The sequence below is a fragment of the Camelus dromedarius genome, chromosome 4 (assembly GCF_036321535.1).
Source record: "Camelus dromedarius isolate mCamDro1 chromosome 4, mCamDro1.pat, whole genome shotgun sequence".
Classification (NCBI taxonomy): Eukaryota; Metazoa; Chordata; class Mammalia; order Artiodactyla; family Camelidae; genus Camelus; species Camelus dromedarius.
The window spans coordinates 29,986,865-30,006,676 of record NC_087439.1 but is presented as its reverse complement, the minus strand read 5'-3'; the positions used below and the strand labels follow the sequence as shown (position 1 = coordinate 30,006,676).

The 19,812-nt window shown below is 37.8% G+C and overlaps 1 long non-coding RNA gene across 4 annotated transcripts in view; it reads right to left on the bottom strand.

Annotated features, from left to right (window-relative positions):
• LOC105094634 (uncharacterized) overlaps positions 1–19,812 on the bottom strand; it is a 525,835-nt gene that overhangs the window by 202,608 nt on the left and 303,415 nt on the right. For all 4 annotated transcript variants that reach the window (XR_010380576.1, XR_010380574.1, XR_010380577.1 and 1 more), the window contains one exon: positions 8,782–8,949. This is a non-coding gene — a long non-coding RNA (uncharacterized LOC105094634). The remainder of the gene's footprint in view (positions 1–8,781; positions 8,950–19,812) is intronic.

The following is a 19,812-nucleotide window of genomic DNA, read 5'->3' as shown; positions in this document are numbered from 1 at the left end:
AGCGTCTGGTGTGTGGAAACAAAGCAATCACTTAAAACATAACAAGGCACATTCTCAAACTAAAACTATGACTCACCCTACACAGGCAGTATTGATATTTCAGATTATATTTAATTGAACTGAGGTTGCAGTTTATTTTCCAAATGCAAACATGTGTTTAATTAGAGCAAAACGTGCATCTCTGTAACACTGAATTTTAAGTACCAGCTTCTGAAGTTTATTGATTGATGATTATTGTGGGGAAACATGAGCTCTTATGCATAAATCTTTTGACAGGAGCTGTCTGTCAAAAATAATGATCCTTTTAAAACTCATGAATAAATAATGATGCAGGTCCACTTTACATAAAAATACATACTCATTTACACTCTGTCCACTGAAATGAAATATGGGGATTTAAAATAATGACTCTGTGATGGGTGAGTAATGAAACATTATTAATTTAATACACATGGTATTTTATACTCACTCTCAAATTGCATGCATCTATTTTCAATATTAACACATTAGGCTATTTTTTTTTTTAAAGAACTCTAACAAAACGTCTGGTACTGAGAATCCTTTCATGGATGAGACTGTGAATTTTAATTTTGCCGCACTGGGGTCTCATTTTGGTCACAAGCCGGAAAGTAATAACGGGGCTGTCACGGTGGTGATGTTTTATTGTCTGCCCTGACTTGAAACATCCATAAGGAGCCACCTCCTTTTCCTCCCGAAGGAAAAGGCGTGACGAGTTGAGAAGGAAAGCCAGAATGCCGTTTGCCTTTCTTCATCCTCTCCCATCTGGAATCTAATTCTGTTCATGTGTTTTTTTCCCTGGTCTTTTTTTCCTTTATCCCACCCTGATTGTCTGTCTGTTTGCTGAGGAAGAGTTAGGGGATGATCCTAAAATTAGGCACTTCTCTGAGTACTTTCACCAGGAATTTCGGAACAGAGGAAAGGAAATCAGAGAAAATTATGTTCCACTCTTCTTTTTAGATGATTTAGATTCATTCTTCTGCTTCACCCCCCAGATTTTTCAATTATTTACTCTGGTTGCTTTCTTTTTTCTCCAGTCATGATCCAATGTCAGAAGTGGTGATCCTGGGAAGGGGGTTCTGGTCAGGTTGGGAATGGGTGTGATACGGAAAGATGGGGAAAAAAGGAACTATTGCTCAGTTATGTTTTTCTCCATTTTTCCAAGCCCTGCTGTCGACCTTGGAATCCCCAGCTGGTTTTCAAAAGCCTAAGTTTTTAAATCTGAAAAATGCTGATGGCAGTTTTGTCACCATTTTATAGACGGGGAAATTGAACCACAATGAAATGACGTGCGTGGTGCACACATACACAGAGGCGTTCCTCCTCCCAAGCAACAAACTCTTGGGTAGGAAACAAGTATACGATGTACTTTAAATGCCGTCATCCCAGGACTGATACTGGGGGCTTCCTGAGCACTGTTCCTTGGGGCCGTGGTTCCTATGGTGCCAGAACAGGTTTTGCTGCCTCGATCACATGCTGTTTCCCAAACAGGAAAATGTCTACGAGTCAAAAAGAAAACTCTGTCCCATGTTTTAAATCCACAGTTTAAGTAACTCAGACAGTGTGGTTCAGCCAGTGTTGTTCAGTGGTTCATACATGAAAGGGAATATTTTTGACTTTTCTTCCCCCAAATTAAAATCAATCTGGATTTAAGAATTTTATGAAATCCTCGAGATAATTTTAGAATCCTCTGTCATGGTGCAGTAGAAACTTTGTGAATCCTGAGGTTAGAATGGGGTCTTGAAAGACAGATAACTGAGTGAAATTAAATTTACATCTTTGGCTACAGGTTAACTGTTACTTAAAATAGATTTGAAAAGTGTTACTTTAAATGCTTTTCAAATGAATGTGTCAGACAAAAAAGTGATTCAAAGTGATTCATAAAAATATACACTTACAAATTTCATGTTTGGATATGCTGCTTACATAATTATAAAGTGTGAATTTAGACACAGTATCAGAAAATACTTAACTCCAATTAGCAAGTATATATTTATAATTGTCTTCACGTGAGACCTCTGAGCTGAAAATTGAGATGGTATTGCTTCTATGTGTGTCCTTTTCATTTGTTTATTTATACAACTAGATTGGCTTTTTTCCTCCATATTATCCAATTGCCAATTGTACACTAAAGTTGCTCTTTTCTACATTATAGATTTTTTATAGGCCTTACCCAAAGTTATTATTCTAAACTTGTGTTATTAGATTTAAAGAGAACACAAGTTTTATTGCATTTTATTGTGCAGTATAATGCTTGTCAAATTAACAAGTCAATGTATAACATATATTGTAATTTGTGTGAGTGTAACACTGAATTGGGCCAGATAAAAAGAAACAGCACTAAAAAGATAATCACAAATCTAAAAAAGAACATTGCAGGATATCACATTCACTGATGTTCCCCAAACAGGTCACAGAAACACCAGGAAAAATAGAACATTATTAATTTGGACATTTCTCTTTAAGAAGTTTAAGAATTTCTATATATGTATGCAATTTAGGGACTCTTTCCTTCCTGTAAATAAATCTGTTCTAATTTTTACCTTAGAGTGATGAATTCTGTCACTGATTTTAGGCTGTCTCCAAAATAATGCATTATTAAAATTTGGATTTTGAATCCAATCCTAAAGTAAAACTGACAACTTTCAGGCCAAGACTATGGGACCATTCAGCTGACGAGTGACGACCAGAGTGCGGCTGATACCACTCTCATTTTTAGTGAAGGCATATTTAATCTCTGAGGCAAAGACCATGGCCTTAGCCTTCTGGGATCAATTTACTAATTTTTTGTTTGTTTTCTTGGCCGTTTGTGTCACCATACTGGTCATACTACTAGTCCATGTAAAGAAGATAATTAGTTACTAAGGTCATACGTTCATATTGCTAACTTATCCTTTTGAAAATTGGCAAATTAGGAAAAATTAATTCTGTGGAGGCATGGAAGAAATCAAAACGAAATTATCACTTTCAAAACAACAATTTACATCTGGAATACATATGAGAGTTAGACAAAATTTGACATTTGGGCTACTTGCTTCATGTATAATAATTATTTATTTAGGTTAGGTGTTTAATTTGTTGTTTTTGTGTCTTCCCCTCCCCAAGACACACAGCACAGGTTTCTTCAATTATCCCTGGGCCTTGGTTCGAACATCTCTCATTTACTTAGATCACCATCCTTGAACTTAACTTTCTCAATGTGCTTTTTAAATGTGGCAAGTGAGTACTGAACTCAAAGCTCAGATGTGTTCTCACTAGAGCTGAATCAAACTGTTCCCTCCCTTTGTCTAAATTCTGGGCTTCTACTGTTGCAGTCTAACCAGCCTAACGATATGTTTGCTTGAGTCACTTTGAAACGTCTTATACTGACGGTATGGCCAGTCGTAAACTGTAGGACTATGTACCTGACTCTTCCTTCCTTCCTTTTGCCTGTCTGCCTGCCAAATTTCTTCTCTCCTTCATCAGTAATTATTGAGTATTACTTGGGGTTTGTCCCTGGGGATTCAGAAGGAATCAAAACAGACATAGTCCCTGCCTTGGCAGAGTCGGGATTGAGAGAAGCAAAGCAGAAATTATGTCTCAGGCAAGTTCTCACCTATGCTGTGCTGGTGTAACTGATTTATGAACACCTCTGACGAGCCAGAGAGGATTTAGGGCTGTTGACAGAACTCTTGAGGGAGTCTGTCATCTTGCTCACGTCCAGAGCCAGAATCTCTCCTGAGTGAGTCGGGTAGGTTCCGGGATCTGTATTTAACAACACCTGCATGGGCTCATTCGGTCAAGACTTTATGGGTAGAGCCAGAGCGTCTGACAGGAGTGAAGGGACTGTGGGTGTGTAGTAAGAACTATAAACGTTTTATTATATAGTCTTATATTCTCCAGTCATGACTGCCTGGGTGGTAGAGGTAACCATCTCCGTTCTGGTTCCTCTGAGTCCCCTTTTCTTTGGCCCCTGATGACTGTAATGAGGGGTCTGGACCATGATTGATTCAGGACATATTACTCTTCTCAGTGAGTCATTGTTTTGCTTAAAGAACCATTCTGCAGTACTCCGTTTTGTTTTCCTCCCGGACTAGGGCTGCCTGTTTTGTAAGGTGATAGGAAGAGATATGAGGCTGCTGCTGCCCTTTGGTTTTTGGTCCTGAAGGCTCTGTGTGCGTGCTTTGTGTGTTCCCTGTGACGACCCTCTCCGAGGGTTAACTGTTCTACGTGTTTCTGTGATCGAGTGAGCGTTTTAAATTCCCTTTGAAGCCAAGAGCTGCTTGTTCATCACAGTCCTGAAACCAGATCACCTCACGGAACCCTGTCTGACATTTCCGCAGGGACCTCCTGCAACACTTCTTTGCAGCAGAAGCCCTGGAGCCATCTCTGCCGAGCCTCCTGCAGCCAACGTTCGGAGTGCAATACCTCAGTTATCCCTGAAACATTCCTCTTGTTGGTTTAGGGCCAGAATTACAAGTCTATCAAGACCATTTTGAATCTTGATTCTGTCCTCCATCTTGATTTTATGCTTCTGAAGATGTTATAATCATGGCTCCTTCAATGTAAGGAGAAATTGAACCAAAACTCTGGCTTGGCAGTTTCAGATAAAAAATGGAGAACTGAGAACACAATCAGACGCCTCTAGGTGGATATCGATCCACTAACATGTTTCATTTTGCCAGTCCAAGGGTTTTTCTTGTTTTGGTGTTTTGAACATTTGATATGGTGAAATATAAAACATACTGAAAACTATACCCAAATAAAATACAGCTTAATAAGTTATCACAGAGTAAACTGTGTAATCTTGTCTCACATCAAGAATAGAAACTTTTCTCCCAGACACTACCCAGTCCTTACCCTCTTCTTCTCCCAACCCCAGAGGTAATCACTCCTGATTTTTCTGGCAGGCTACCTCCCCAGGGCACTGCAGAGACAGAAGACTGAACTACACCCCAGGTCTTTGTGTGAAAAATGCCTACATACTTGTCCTGGAGCTTCAGCCTTGGGGGCGATCTTCAGGTTTGCTATGAATCTAGAGGCTACAGAGGTGATCTCAGGGAATGTAGGCTGGGAAACACCATCTTTGTGTTCTCTTTCAGCCTCCCTACATGTGGCCAAAAGAGGAGCTCATTGGTATCTCCCAGGAAGGAGCTTACACACTCATCTGGAGGCCTCATTTCTGCAACAGTTGCCTAGAGGACACTTCCAGATTGTCTAGTCTAGAGGCCAACAGAGATTATTTGTGGTCCAATAGGACTGTATATGTTTGCATACATTAAAAACTGCTGCCTGCCTTCCAATTAGTCTGAAACTAGGTGCAGACTGAGCTCCATCCCTCTGGAACACTGATAGGTCTTGGCACAACCTCAACAACTGAGGCTGATCAAGAAAAGTATCAGCTTTTCAAACTATACTAAAAAGTTACAGTGATCAACGATGTATGGTACTGGCATAACAACAGACACATAGATCAACAAAACAGAATAGAGAGTCCAGAGATAAACCCACACTTATATAGTCAATTAATCTACTACAAAGGAGGGAAGTAATTACAATGGGGAAAAGATAGCCTGTTCAATAAATGGTGTTGGGAGAACTGGACAGCTACATGCAGAAGAATCAAACTGTCTGCTTTCACACATCATATACAAAAATAAACTCAAAAGAGATTAAAGACTTAAATATCAAACCTAAACCATTAAACTCCTAGAAGAAAACACAGGCAGTATGCTCTTTGACATAAATTGTAGCAATGTTTTTTGGATCAGTCTCCTAAGGCAAAGGAAACAAAAGCAAAAATGAACAAACGAGACACATTTAAACTTTAAAACTTTGCACGGTGAAGGAAACCACTGACAGAATGAAAACACAACATGCTAAATAGGAGAAAATATTTTCAAGTGATATGCCTGATAAAGGTTTAATATCCAAAATTTATACATAGTTCATAGAACTCAATATCAAAAAACAATTTTGATTAAAAAATGGGCAGAAGACTTGAATAGACATTACCAACATAGTATAAGCTACCACTTCCATCCAGTCACATAGTTACCATTTCTTTTTTGTGGTGAGAGCATTCAAGATCTACTCTCTCAGCAACTTTTGAGTATACAATACAGCATTATTAACTATAATCACCATGTTGTACAGTAGATACCCAGAACTTATTCATCTTATAACTGGAAGTGTGTACCCTTTGGCCAACATCTCCCCTTTCCTCCATTCTCCAGCCCCTGGTAACTACCATTTTAGTCTCTCTTTCTACTGAAATCATTTTTTTTATCATCCAAATGTAAGTGATATCATACAGTATTTGTCATTCTTTGTCTCACTTATTTCATTTAGTATAATATCCTCAAGATCCATCCTCGAATGGACCTTTTAGGTTCTCAGCTACTCCCCCTGAAATCAGCACGTGTGCCAAGGAGAAAAACAACTCCAAAATTCTGGCTTCACTTTGATGGGCATCAGTTTTCTTCAGGACCTTATCCCAGCAATTCTTTCCTATTTTGTTAATGCTCAATGTCATCAAAGAGATTTAAAAACTATTTTGTTCAGCTTTGCAAGTAGTCTTTAGCAGGAGCGTTGGCTGAATCACCTACCATAAGTCTTCCAATTTACATGTTTTCCCTTATCCAAAGCTACAGTTGTCCATAAGTGTCCTTGGCAAGTAGTTCCAGGACCCCCCACAGATACTGAAGCCTGAATATGTTCAAGTCTCATATAAAATAATGTCGTATGTGCATATAACCTATATACACCCTCCTGTATACTTTAAATCATCTCTAGATTACTTATAATACCCAGTACAATGTAAATAGTTGTAAATACAGTGTAAATTCGATGTAAATAGTTATCTATGTGCAGCAAATTCAAGCTTTGTTTTTTGGAACTTTCTTGAATTAAAAAAAATATTTTTGATCTACAGTTGGTTAAATCCCTGGATGCTGAATTCATGGATATGAAGGGTGGATTATATAACTAAAGACATTGTCAACTGCTTCCTGAAATCAAGATACTTTGTTAACAATTTTCTATAATATCAGTATGTAAATAACTTTACCAAAAAAAAGAAATGAGCTAAATGACTTGCCTTTACCTTAGTGATTTTTATTCAAGTTCTAGTGATTACAACATTTTGGTATATTTCTGTGTGTATGTATGTAAATGTAGATGTGGATACATACATAGTCTTGATGTTCATTCACAGACTTTCAAGTCTTTATTCATCATATTTTTCATATTTAACTCTTCTGTTGTGTTCTCTTCACAACAGAAATTAGCCACGTGTGCAATGGCCACCAACCAAGAGTTCTGCGTGATTCATTAGCGTTAGTTTTTTGTCACATTTGTAAACTTTAGTGGTCATATAAATGGTATTATAAACTTCGGTAAAATTAAATTACAGAAATATGTAACAAAGGCATAGCTTTGGGAAAGCATTATCACTGAGAAGACAGAGTAAAGACATGTGCATTTCCCATGCATTGCAGCTTCTCACTGTCATGGAAAATTAATTATATTCTGAACCAAGAAAACAATACAAAACAAATGAGAACACTCTCAGTTCCCGTCTATTTCCAGTTTTGTCTAAAGACTTCAAGTTAAATAATACAGATGTAATCATCTTTATCTGTTCAAAATGAGTCATATCTTTGGCATTTTTAAGTGATTGAATTTTACATTTTTGTCATTTTTAATTTTACTATTTTGATTAGAAAATGACTTCATTTTCCCTATAGTATTTGGATGTTTTATTTGAGTTTATTCATATGAATATTCATTTTCTGTTAGTCTATTCATATGAATATTAGTTTTCTCTGTAAACTGCTTTGTTGATGAGAAAATAACATTTAGTAGAAAAATTTGATAAGAAAATTGGTGTATGCAGTGCAATTATATAACCAAAGTAAAAATGGAGATAAAGCAAATAAAACATTAAAGTTTTGTCAGTCTCCAAATTTTGAAGCAGGTATGAAGCTGACACTAAAATATAAAAATTCATGGCTGGTTTTATAGAGTATATCACTTGTGGGGTCATTCAGTGGTATATGGGAAATTTGGAACCAATTCTTTTGAATCTCCCTATAGAGAACAATCTTTCTTTTTTTTTTTTTTTTTTTGCAAGTTTTTAAAAGGAGATCCTCATAGTAGTTTCAGAATATCACTTTTCTTTTTTTTTTTTTTTTTGCAACTAAAAGGTCTCTGTGTGTATTTATATTTATATTCATATATTTCCCCCAAATCTACTCATCACAACAGCCAAGTCTGTCATTCTGGTTCTAATATTATTTTTTTCAACCATTTCTTTGCCAGTTTTCCTCCTGAAATTTTTCCTTTAAAATAAAGAAACCCACAACAACAGATGGATTTTAAGTATCAAATTTCCTACTTAACATCTAGAGTGGCTTCTGATATTGGAATAGAGTTACTCCAATATTCACAGTATTTGGCAAAGGTTTTGTCCAACACGTTTAGGGAAACTTGCCCAATACTGGAAACCATGATACTCTTTTAGATCTCTATTGAAATTCTTGGTTAACTTATCAAATGGAAGTGTGAACATGGCTTTAATTTAGTAAGAAAACAAACTCTTGTCAAAATTAATTCTAAAGAGCACTCCTGCTGAAGTAGTTTTGTATTTGATCCCATGTAGAGGTACTTAACATGAGCAGACGTTACAGAAGAGTCTGGCATTTCACGTAAAATTCAAGTGACTGCTAATAATTACTGATATCATAAAACAGAGGGAATCTATCTTACTTTTTAAAGCCTTACCTTTCTGATTAGAAAGGGAGTCCAGCAACATTAAGAGGTTCGTATTCACTGGGAAAAGATAAGATACGAAGCCACATCATTGAGATCTGGATCCCAGTTTCCATTCCGTCACGTACATATTCCGTGTTTGGGAACATACAGTACTTCTCTAAGCATTTATTTCCTCACCTGTAAACCAAGAAGGTTAAATGAGTCAGACTTCAAGGCAGCTCAATTATTTCTCAGGGGAAAACAAGACAAGATATTAGGAAAGGCATAAAGGCATATCAAAACCTTTCCTCTCATTAGTGTTGAGCAGTTGAAGTACTCTCTCTTTGCTGGCTGTATAAACAAGCAATCTAAAAGGCTTTTGATGACAAAAATGGCTAAAAGCCACATATTTTGGAGCCAAATATGCCCTTAGAAGGAATCTTTGACTTTTTTAGTTAAGAGAAATGGATTAAGTTGAAGAGGAATATGCTAAACAAGAATTTTGAATATTAAGCATTGGCACCAGCTCAAAATATTTAAGAATTAGAGAGAAAGGCATTTCCTTTGGAATGTTCTTTAGAAGCATCTATGTTTTAAATATAATATTGTGCAATACTGAATAGTATTTAACTTTCACTGATATTATAAGGAGTTTTACTGTTGCAAAGGATCTTGTTTTACTTCTATCCTCCCTTTCACCAACCAAACTTCTTGTAAGTGCTGCCTGTACCTAATGTTGCCGTTTCCTCACCTCCTACACCTCTCCCCCACCACCACGTCCCCGAGTCTGCAGTCACAGTTTGATTTGACTTCTCTGCATCACTGAATGCTTTCTCTTCGAAATGGTCCCATCTCTTAGCTTCTATGGTCCCACCCTCTTCACCTCCTCAGATTTTTCATCCAGTTTTCTGATCTGTCCTTTTCAGCCTCTTTTTTGTTTTTTTAAAGAATACGAAACAGTTGATTAACATGTGCAGTGCACATCATGCTGGGGAAACCGAAACCAGAAATAACTCAAGATGGCACTCAGAATTCCGGCTTCTGTAGCGTCTTTAACAAGGGACAATAAAGTTGCAGAGAAATGACAGGACAAAGGCGAGCAGTTTCAGGCTTCCAAAGTGGGATGGTAAATACATGGGAGGAAACTAATGGAATAAGATTTGTTTGCAGATTGATCTGGGGCCGCCTCTGGGCTGATAAGAGTGTCTTCTTTCTTCCTGTACAGGGAGGGTACTTTTCACACGGAGTTTATCTTCATTTAGGGCCAACATATTGCTGCAGAGGTACAGTTGGCTTTCCAGCCTGGAACCCCTCCTCTGTCCATCCCTTTAAAGTCTCTTCAGAAAATCTCTCTCTCTCACTCATTGTCTGGAAAACTCCATTGACTTCCAAGGGTCTGTGCTAATGACTCCCAACTCTTCAACTTTTCACAGATTTGCCTCCTGAAATTTGAGATCCTTACATCCGAAAGTCCTCTGCGTAGTTCCACTTGGATTTCCAACTGGTACTTGGACTGTGACATTCCCACAACAGAATTCATCAACTTTCTTCCCAGTCTGAGTCATCTTCTGGTGAGCCAACCAGGAACTCCGGTTTGATACTTCGGTTTCATACCCACCACAGTTATTATTCACCTAAGGAATTGACAATTCTATATATTTGCCATCTATTTCTAAATATTTCGCTCCTTCTGTTATCACTGCCACCATCACCTTCACCCTCTCACTTAGATCACTGTAATTGTTTCCTAACTAACTGACCTACCACTGCTCTGTTCTCCCTATTCCAGTCATTGCAACATGTTTAAAATACAAAAAAACTAATATTATTTTCTTTCCTGAAACTCTTCAGTGCTTTCCCATTGTTCTTAGGCTAATGTCCAAATTCAATAACAAGTTGAGTTAAGTTCCTGAATGATCTGCTTTGGACCCCGCCCTCCTTTCTCGCCTCATCCCCTGTCTTTACAATCACCATGCTAAATGCCTTTCATTTCCCGACACTCCTGCTCCCTCAGGCTCAGTGCCTCTAACAGAATGGTTTCTCTTCCTACAACCAGCCTCTCATGTCTGGCTGTTACAGACTCTTCATGTCTCAAACCAGCAGCACTTCCTTGGGATTTCCCTGATGCCCCACCTGCCATGCCTGGGTAAGATGTCCTGTTTTGTATGTGCACAGATTTTTATACTTTCTGATTATACTTTCAGATTTTATTGATTATACACTGATTATACTTTCCTTTTCTGCCAGTGGTGCATACTCTCCATGAGGATAGGGACAGTATAGATCTCATTTACCCTCGTATTTCACACCCAGGAGGATGCATGCATAGTAGGTTTTGTTTTGTTTTTAATCTCATTTTATTTGTTTCATTTCAAATAAACCATGCTTTTGTATTAAAGCTGTTTTTTTTGTATTAAAAGCTGATGGATGCTACACTGTTCACCAGGGGTCACTGACCCTAAACTGTAAGATCTAGTTTGTTGGAGTCATGAAAACAATCCTTTGATGGTTGGGACATACAGATATAGATATAACTGTTAACAGACAGGGGCCATTCAGCCTGGGGAAGGCCTACACTGGGATCATATATGACAGGGCAAACTGTGATTTTTCTATAACGATGTTGATGATGATGAGAATGATGGCGACAGTAAAATAAACGTCATCGTAGCACCGAGCCCCAGACACAAATCATTATTTTCAACCTGGTAATCAGCAACACTCAGAATACAAGATTTTCAGAAGGTGGTACTCATACCATGAGGCTCATTATCCTAATCAAATCAAGAATATTCAGAAGCATTTTACAAATCAAGTTTGTGGATTCCTTTAAGCACATTCAACTTCCAGTTCTCCTCTCTGCTGCTTGTTTCCATGGCCAGCAGCTAAGAATAGCAGAAATTAAAGGAAATGAAATTCATAACTCCTAACCTTGCTTAAGGCAGTTCTACTATTTTTAAAACGATTAGGTTGGGGGTAGGCAAGGAAAACATATTCGATAAATGAGTTTGGGCAACACTCTGTGGAATTCAATTATGCTCTTCTTGTCCTCTGTAAGGATGACTGATCATAATTAAGTTATAAGTTAAATTTGCCTTTGTGTACTGGCATCCCTGACTCACAAAACCAAATATAAATACATCATTTGAGGGTTTTTCTTATGAAACCCAGCATCCTCTCTGAAAAAAATCAAACATAAATTATTGCTGTCACATTCTTTTCTTTACAGTGGAGATCTGTAAACATCTTATAGCACGTTTACGTGAGGATTTTGCCACTATGAACTCTGAATGGAACACTGTTTTGCTGCGTGAAAGAAAATACACAGGCAAGTCCTCTGTATTTGAAAACCAGGCAAATCCATCCCAGAAAAGCATAATACAGTTCCTTAAGGATGTCCGCACAGGGAGTAGTCCAAATACTATCTAATATTAGCAGATTAGCTCATTAAAAACAAAACTCTTTTGATTTAATGTGGGGATCAAAATATTGATGAGATTCATCTGAGCCGCATCAGCTCAACATCAGGATCAAGTCCTTGCTTTACATTTTTTACCTAACTGATGGAACACATATGCTTCAACAAAACTCATGGAATGGGCAAACCATGGCAATACAAGCTGAAGTGCTTCCAGGCATAACTTTTTTTCCTGGGAAATCAGTGTTAAACTATTCACACACAACATTTTAGAGAAGCCACTTGGTGTGTACATCTCCCCTCCTCCATAGCATCCTTATCCTGAATCTGAAACAACATGAATCAAAATTAAAAATAAATGCAGTCCTAAAAATGCTTTAGAACTTGGCTCCCAATCTGTCATTTCTGAAACTTAGAGCTGAGAATGGATGTGGCTTTGGGTCCTAAACTTCCAAAAGAGAATTAGCTAATTATTTGTTGTTTTAAAAGCACCAATAAGTCTGGGAGAGTTATTCCTCCAGCCTCTTTCTTTCTCTTCAGTAATGCTTTGGTAATTCTAGGTCTTTGATGGTTCCATATAAATTTTATTATGATTTGTTCTAATTCTGTGAAATATGTCCTGGGTAATTTGATAGGGATTGCATTAAATCTGTAGATTGCCTTGGGCAGTGTGACCATTTTAACAATATTGATTCTTCCAATCCAAGAGCATGTGATATCTTTCCATTTTTTAAAGTCTTCTTTAATTTCCTTCAACAATGGTTTATAGTTTTCTGTGTATAATTCTCTCACCTCCTTGGTTAGATTTATTCCTCGGTATTTTATTATTTTGGGTGCTATTTTAAAGGGGGTTGTTTCTTTACTTTCTTTTCCTGTTGATTCATCGTTAGTGTAAAGAAATGCAACTGATTTTTGAACGTCAGTCTTGTAAACTGCTACCTTGCTGAATTCTTCAATCAGCTCTAGGAGTTTTTGTGTGGACCTTTTAGGGTTTTCTATATATAGTAACTTGTCGTTGGCATATATAATAAATCCCCCAGACTTCAGACAATATTATAGAGCTACAGTCATCAAGACAGCATGGTATCGGTACAAAAACAGACATATGGACCAATGGAAGAGAATAGAGAGTCTAGAAATGAACTCACAAACTTTTGGTCAACTCATCTTCGTCAAAGGAGGCAAGAATATACAATGAAATAAAGACAGTCTCTTCAGCAAATGGTGTTGGGAAAACTGGACAGCAGCATGTAAAGCAATGAAGCTAGAACACTCCCTTAAACCATATACAAAAATAAACTCAAAATGGATCAAAAACTTAAACATAAGGCAAGATAACATAAACCTCCTAGAAGAAAATATAGGCAAAACATTATCTGACATACATTTCAAAAATGTTCTCCTAGAACAGTCTACTCAAGCAATAGAAATAAAAGCAAGAATAAACAAATGGGACCTAATGAAACTTAGAAGCTTCTGCACAGCAAAGGAAACCGTAAGTAAAACAAAAAGACAACCTACGGAATGGGAGAAAATTTTTGAAATGAAACCAACAAAGGCTTGCTCTGCAGAATATATAAGCAGCTCATATAACTTAATAAGAAACAACCAAACGACCCAATCCAAAATGGGCAAAAGACCTAAACAAGCAATTCCCCAAGGAAGACATACAAATTATCAATAGGCACATGAAAAAATGCTCAATATCACTAATTATCAGAGAAATGCAAATCAAAACTACAATGAGGTATCACCTCACACCAGTCAGAATGGCCATCATCCAAAAATCCACAAGTGACAAATGCTGGAGAGGCTGTGGAGAAAGGGGAACTCTCCTACACTGATGGTGGGAATGCAGTTTGGTGCAGCCACTGTGGAAAACAGTATGGAGATTCCTCAAGAGACTAGCAATAGATTAACCATATGACCCAGGAATCCTGCTCCTGGGCATATATCCAGAAAGAACCCTACTTCAGGGTGACACCTGCACCCCAATGTTCATAGCAGCAATATTTACAATAGCCAAGACATGGAAATAGCCTAAATGTCCATCAATGGATGACTGGATAAAGAAGATGTGGTATATTTATACAATGGAATACTACTCAGCCATAAAATCTGACAACATAACGCCATTTGCAGCAACATGGATGCTCCTGGAGAATGTCATTCTAAGTGAAGTAAGCCAGAAAGAGAAAGAAAAATACCATACGAGAGCGCTCATATGTGGAATCTAAAAAAAACAAAAAACAAAAACAAACAAACAAAGCATAAATACAAAATAGAAACAAACTCATAGACATAGAATACAAACTTGTGGTGGCCAAGGGGGAGGAGGGTGGGAAGGGATAGACAGGATTTCAAAATTGTAGAATAGATGAACAAGATTATACTGTATAGCACAGGGAAATATATACAAGATCTTATGGTAGCTCACAGAGAAAAAAATGTGACAATGAATATATGTATGTCCATGTATGACTGAAAAATTGTGCTGTACACTGGAATTTAACACAACATTGTAAAATGATTATAAATCAATAAAAAATGTTAAAAATATAATAAATTATAAGCAAACATAAAAAATAAATAAAATAAAAGCACCAATAAAATGTATGTATAAGAGTGTATAGCCTTATCGAAAAACAACTTTTAATCTTGATTCTTATTTGGGACATGTCTAAGGTCCTTTCCAGCCCTGCTCACATACTGATCACTATAAGCCACAGAGTTTGCAGTGGTGGTGGGGCTTTGTTACTTGATGTGATTGTTTCTAAGTGCAGCAGATGATCTGCCAATGCATTATACATCTCTGGGTGTTATGGCTAGGGAAGGGGTAGTCCCTAGCCATACACCTACGGGTACAGTCATTGCTGCTCCATCTTTAAACAACTTTTGTTTCTTTCTTATTGGAAAGCATTTCCATGCAGAGTTCTAAGGATCTTTGTCATCTTTCAAAAGATCCCTGATTATATTATAATTAAGATACAAGACTGGAAATTAATTTCTTAGAGATAGTGTTAAATAAGATTTCCTAGGGACTGCAGTTTAATTCTCTCCCCCTACAATACTACCATCATCTAACTTCAATTCATTATCATAACAAAAAATGCATCGTGTGTGTTCCACCTAGAAAGGTCATCTCTCATAGTCCAAATGCTGGAACATACCTTTGTATTTTTATGTTAGAATTCTTGTTCTGTCAGCCACTCTCAGAATTAATAGGATGCCAAGAAGATTCCAGGAAATCTAATATTTTGAAGCAATATTTTAGCTAAAATGTGGCATTAAATTTTCATCTTCTTAGCTATTTGTAACAATTTATCTTACTGATTAAGACACTGCAGACCATTTAAACATTTATTTTTAAAACGTTCCTTGTAATAGGGACTGGCATGTGCTTTTCAGAGATGGGGTAGGAACCTTGGGGCAGAATCGGGACTTTTGTACACCTGATAATTTGAACAATGTGAATATTACTTACTTAAAGAAATACTGAATAGCTCTTAAAATGCAACCCAAACATTTTCTTTGATACAAATTACACGTGTTCTGATGGCCCAAAACGACTTTCTGAGGGGAACAGGTCATTGCCAGTCAAAAGTTGTTAAGAATTCAGATCCATTACCTGTCTCTTGTAGGCCTATAAATAAAGACCGTGCAAGTAGCTCATGTAGCATCAAAATGAAAGATCTTTGCTTCAGATTAAAACCTGTAGTTTGATTGGGAGATGAAAATTACTCTATGACCTTGAACCTAGAATCCCAGGAAGCGGTGGGGATTACTGTGCATAATCCATGAGAGAGAGATAAAAGGATTGAGGTCTCCTCCAGGACAACATTCCAGTGTCCCCCCTCATTCCTCCACCCTCGCCAGCCAGCCTCTCACACGTGGTCTGCATTATCACTGCAAGGCCTGGAAGCCATAAAGAACAGTAACATATACAGGAAGTGGTTGTAAAGAGACAAGAGAAAGTGGCTGAACAAAAGAAAACTGAAGCCTCCTGTTCATCATTATCATTTACAGAAGAGGAGAGAAACATGGAAGCTGGATTCTCCAAAAGAGAGGCTTACCAAATGCTGACTGAAAATTCATTTGCATCTTTAGTGAGCACAACTAGAGATGTTTGTGAACTCCTGGACCCCTCATTAGATAATTATCATGTGCAAGTTTAGATGGTGAATATACATGACCTTTCTGTGTGGGTTGTAGACTTTTGGAGAGGAAGAACAATGACTTTTGTCTGACCTGCCTGGGTTAAGGAGTTAAGAGCATGTACCTGAATCAGCTCTTGGCTCCACCACTTACTAGGCGTATGACCTTGGACAAGGTAGGGAACCTCCTGGAGCATCAGCTTCCTTCTCTGTCAAATGGGATTCTAATAGTATGTGCTGAGAAAGTAGCTTTGAGCATTAAATGAAATATTTGTAAAGTACCAGGAACATTGACTGGCACATTGTGCTATATCAGTGTTTGTGAAAGAAAAATACATGTGAATAAAACAACAGAAGTTTGCTTAAGTAAATTCGACTCAATTAATTAATGTCCAATTGCCTCTGCAAGCATTAGGATTTAGGACTTGTAATGTTCGAGATTATCATCTACTTCCTTGTCCATCTCTGCTCTCACCAGTAGAATTGTTTGCTTATCAAGACTTGGTTGTGCTTATTCCCAGATCAATTTATGAAAGTAATTTTTGCTTTTTTAATTAAACATTTGAATCTTACATGTAAACATATTAAATATGCATTCAAAAAGAGTTTTTGTGTGAGAACTGGACTGAAGGCTTTGGAGAAACTTGATAAAGAGAGTTTTTTTTTTTTTTTAAATGCTGTTGGATTTGGTGTTTATGAAGCAACTGAACAGACTGAGGAAAATCATAGAAATCTGGAAAGAGTTTATGCTGAAAATTGTTTTTCAAATGTCCTTAAGTTCTGGCTCCACTTAATAAAAATTGAAAGTGGAAATTGTAGACAATGCATTGTGGGTGTGGTTTCTGCGGGAAAGACAACAGAGGATTCCCCAGGGAATGATCCAGACTCAATAGCCAAGCTTGACTCTAGCAAAACAGTCTAATGAATTCATGTAAATTTATATGTTTTAAGCTAAGAGAAAACACACTTAGTTATTGGATCATTGTTTGATGGTTCTCTGAATAAATAAAATTTTCAATGTCAGGATATTTCTATCAGAATTAAGACTACTGGGTTATAGAATATCTGACCTGGGTTGAAATCCAATTTCTGCCACTTACCAGCTATAGGAACTTGGGAAAATAATTTGCTTAACTTCTTTAGAAGTTAGTTTCCCCACCTCCAACGCTGAAGTACCATGACGTGTGGGGGAGGGTTCAGATGGAAAGGAAGTACTCAGCGTAGCGTACAACAGGTGGTAAACAATGACCACTACTATTATTATGCTTCTCTTAACTCCATTCATCACCTACCTTAATACCTTACACATAATTTTCACAGAATAAATGTTTCTTATTTTCTTAAGTAATCATGATGATTAACAGGATCATTCAACAAATATTTACTGAGCATACTATTTGTGAGACATTAAAATATGATGCTGAGAATACAGGCATGAATTAAGACATAGTTGTTTGCCCTCTTTGATAAGCTGTTCCATTACCCAGAAGTTGGATTAGAAATTGCAATGAACCTAACCATTATTGATTTTGTCTTGTGGCCAAACAATAAATAGAAAAAGAACATTTTGATATTGGTGATGATGGGTAAGGATCTAGCTGTTAGTGTTTCGGGAAATAATCATTCATCCTTTGATTCAATAAACATTTATTTAACAGGGTATGTCTTACGGGAAGAAAACAGGCCGTGCTGGGTGATAAAAACATATGAATTAATACAGAAATGAAGTACATTTTACAAGAAAAGGGAGAGAAATGACAGCAAATCCATGTAAGGAGGCATCATGTGTGTCCACATGCTTCTGCCTACTTTGCCCACACATAAATCTAAACAGCCTGCCCATAGAACAAGACATGTCAAGTAGGATAAGCTCTTAAAACTGATGAAAGTATGTGCAGTGGGTATCAGCATGGATTTCAAGAAGGCCAAGGTTGGAATTCTAACTCTGCAACCTATAAGCTGTTTGACTTTGGGAACATTACTAAACCCATTTAAGTGTTAATTTTTCTCCTCTGTGAAATAGAGTTGAGACTGACTACCCCTCAAGGGTTGTTGAGAGGATTCCAGGAGAAACGACACGTGAGTTGGCAGAGCAGTGCCGGCTCAGCATCACTGCTGAAGGCAGCTGCTATGAGGACGTGGAGGAATCAACACCAACCTCAGGCTGCCTGGCAGAGGGCCCCGAAGCGTCCCCCAGGCCACGGGCAGCACATGCGCTTCTGCAAGACCCTGGACACAGACTTTCACAGAGTCTGTGGCTTGGCTCTGTGCAATGCTCTTATGTCGACCCATGGAGACCCACCCCTCTGTCGGCCTCCCACAGTGCAGCTGTTCTTTTATCTGCTCCGTGTTTTAGTCCAAGCACATCTGCACAGGACTCAAGAGCTGAACTCACTCAAAGACATCCACCCTGTATCTCTAAAGAAAATCTTTTGATGTTTTTGTTTTGTTTGCTGAGTTTGTTCTATATGGCAGATGCAGTGGGACTCCTGATGCTTGACTGCAAGTTTCTTTAGACTTTGTGTCTATTCCTGCCCAAAACATGCCCAGTTTAACAGACCTTTTCATAACACAGTCAACTCCTCTGAACAGTCCCTAAATAATTAACCACAATATTTGATTAATATTGAAAGTGTTTGAGCTTAAATTCTTTCTCTGTGGACTAGTAATATATTCCAGCACCAACTCTAGATGGTTTGTTCTACCAACAGAGTTGATGTCCAATACATATTTGTTGATTGATTGATTTTACTGAGTGATTGAACTCCAAGGCCTCATACAGGGTCCTTAAGCACAGCTGTGTAAACTCTGTTGAATGAAATTGAAGCTTGTCACATTCTAGGAGCAATAAGGAATGAGTTAGCCAAGTACCTCTTCTCTGACATGCCGTCCATCAAATAGCCTTAACATCTTGTGGGTTAAAAGCAGCTTCAAGAGAGTAAGAACACTAAGGCACAAACCAAAATCCCTTGCTCGAAGGGTTAATAGAATAATAGTAAAAGTACCAACATGTATGTGTCTACTGATAAGGGGAAGAGAGAGAGAGAGAGAGAGGAGATCACTCTCAAATTGCAAGTGAAAATTAAACACACTTTCATGAAGTTTCCACGGTTCCAGCTTCATTAGTGTAAAATTCCAAATCAACACGTTAGGAGGCTGATAGACCTAAAAGAGATTCCTAGATATACTCCTGAGCTTAACAAGCTACCTCCTACCTCTAGGCAGACACGCTGGGGAGGGAGGGATGGCTCTGCAGCGGCCAGTGTGGGGCAGCTTCAACCACCTCTGCTCCAGTCCATCACAGCTGATTCATATGGGAGAAAAACTGGACATTGCAGCTCCTCATGTTAATCTCTTGCTTACCATGCTTCAAAAAATAATTCTGAGGACTTCAGCTTGTATTTTAGAGTTCTCAGAAAATCAGTTGGTTTTCATTTCTGATTTGTAGATGATTAGACAGATAAATTGATTGACTGGCTTTCCCCAGGC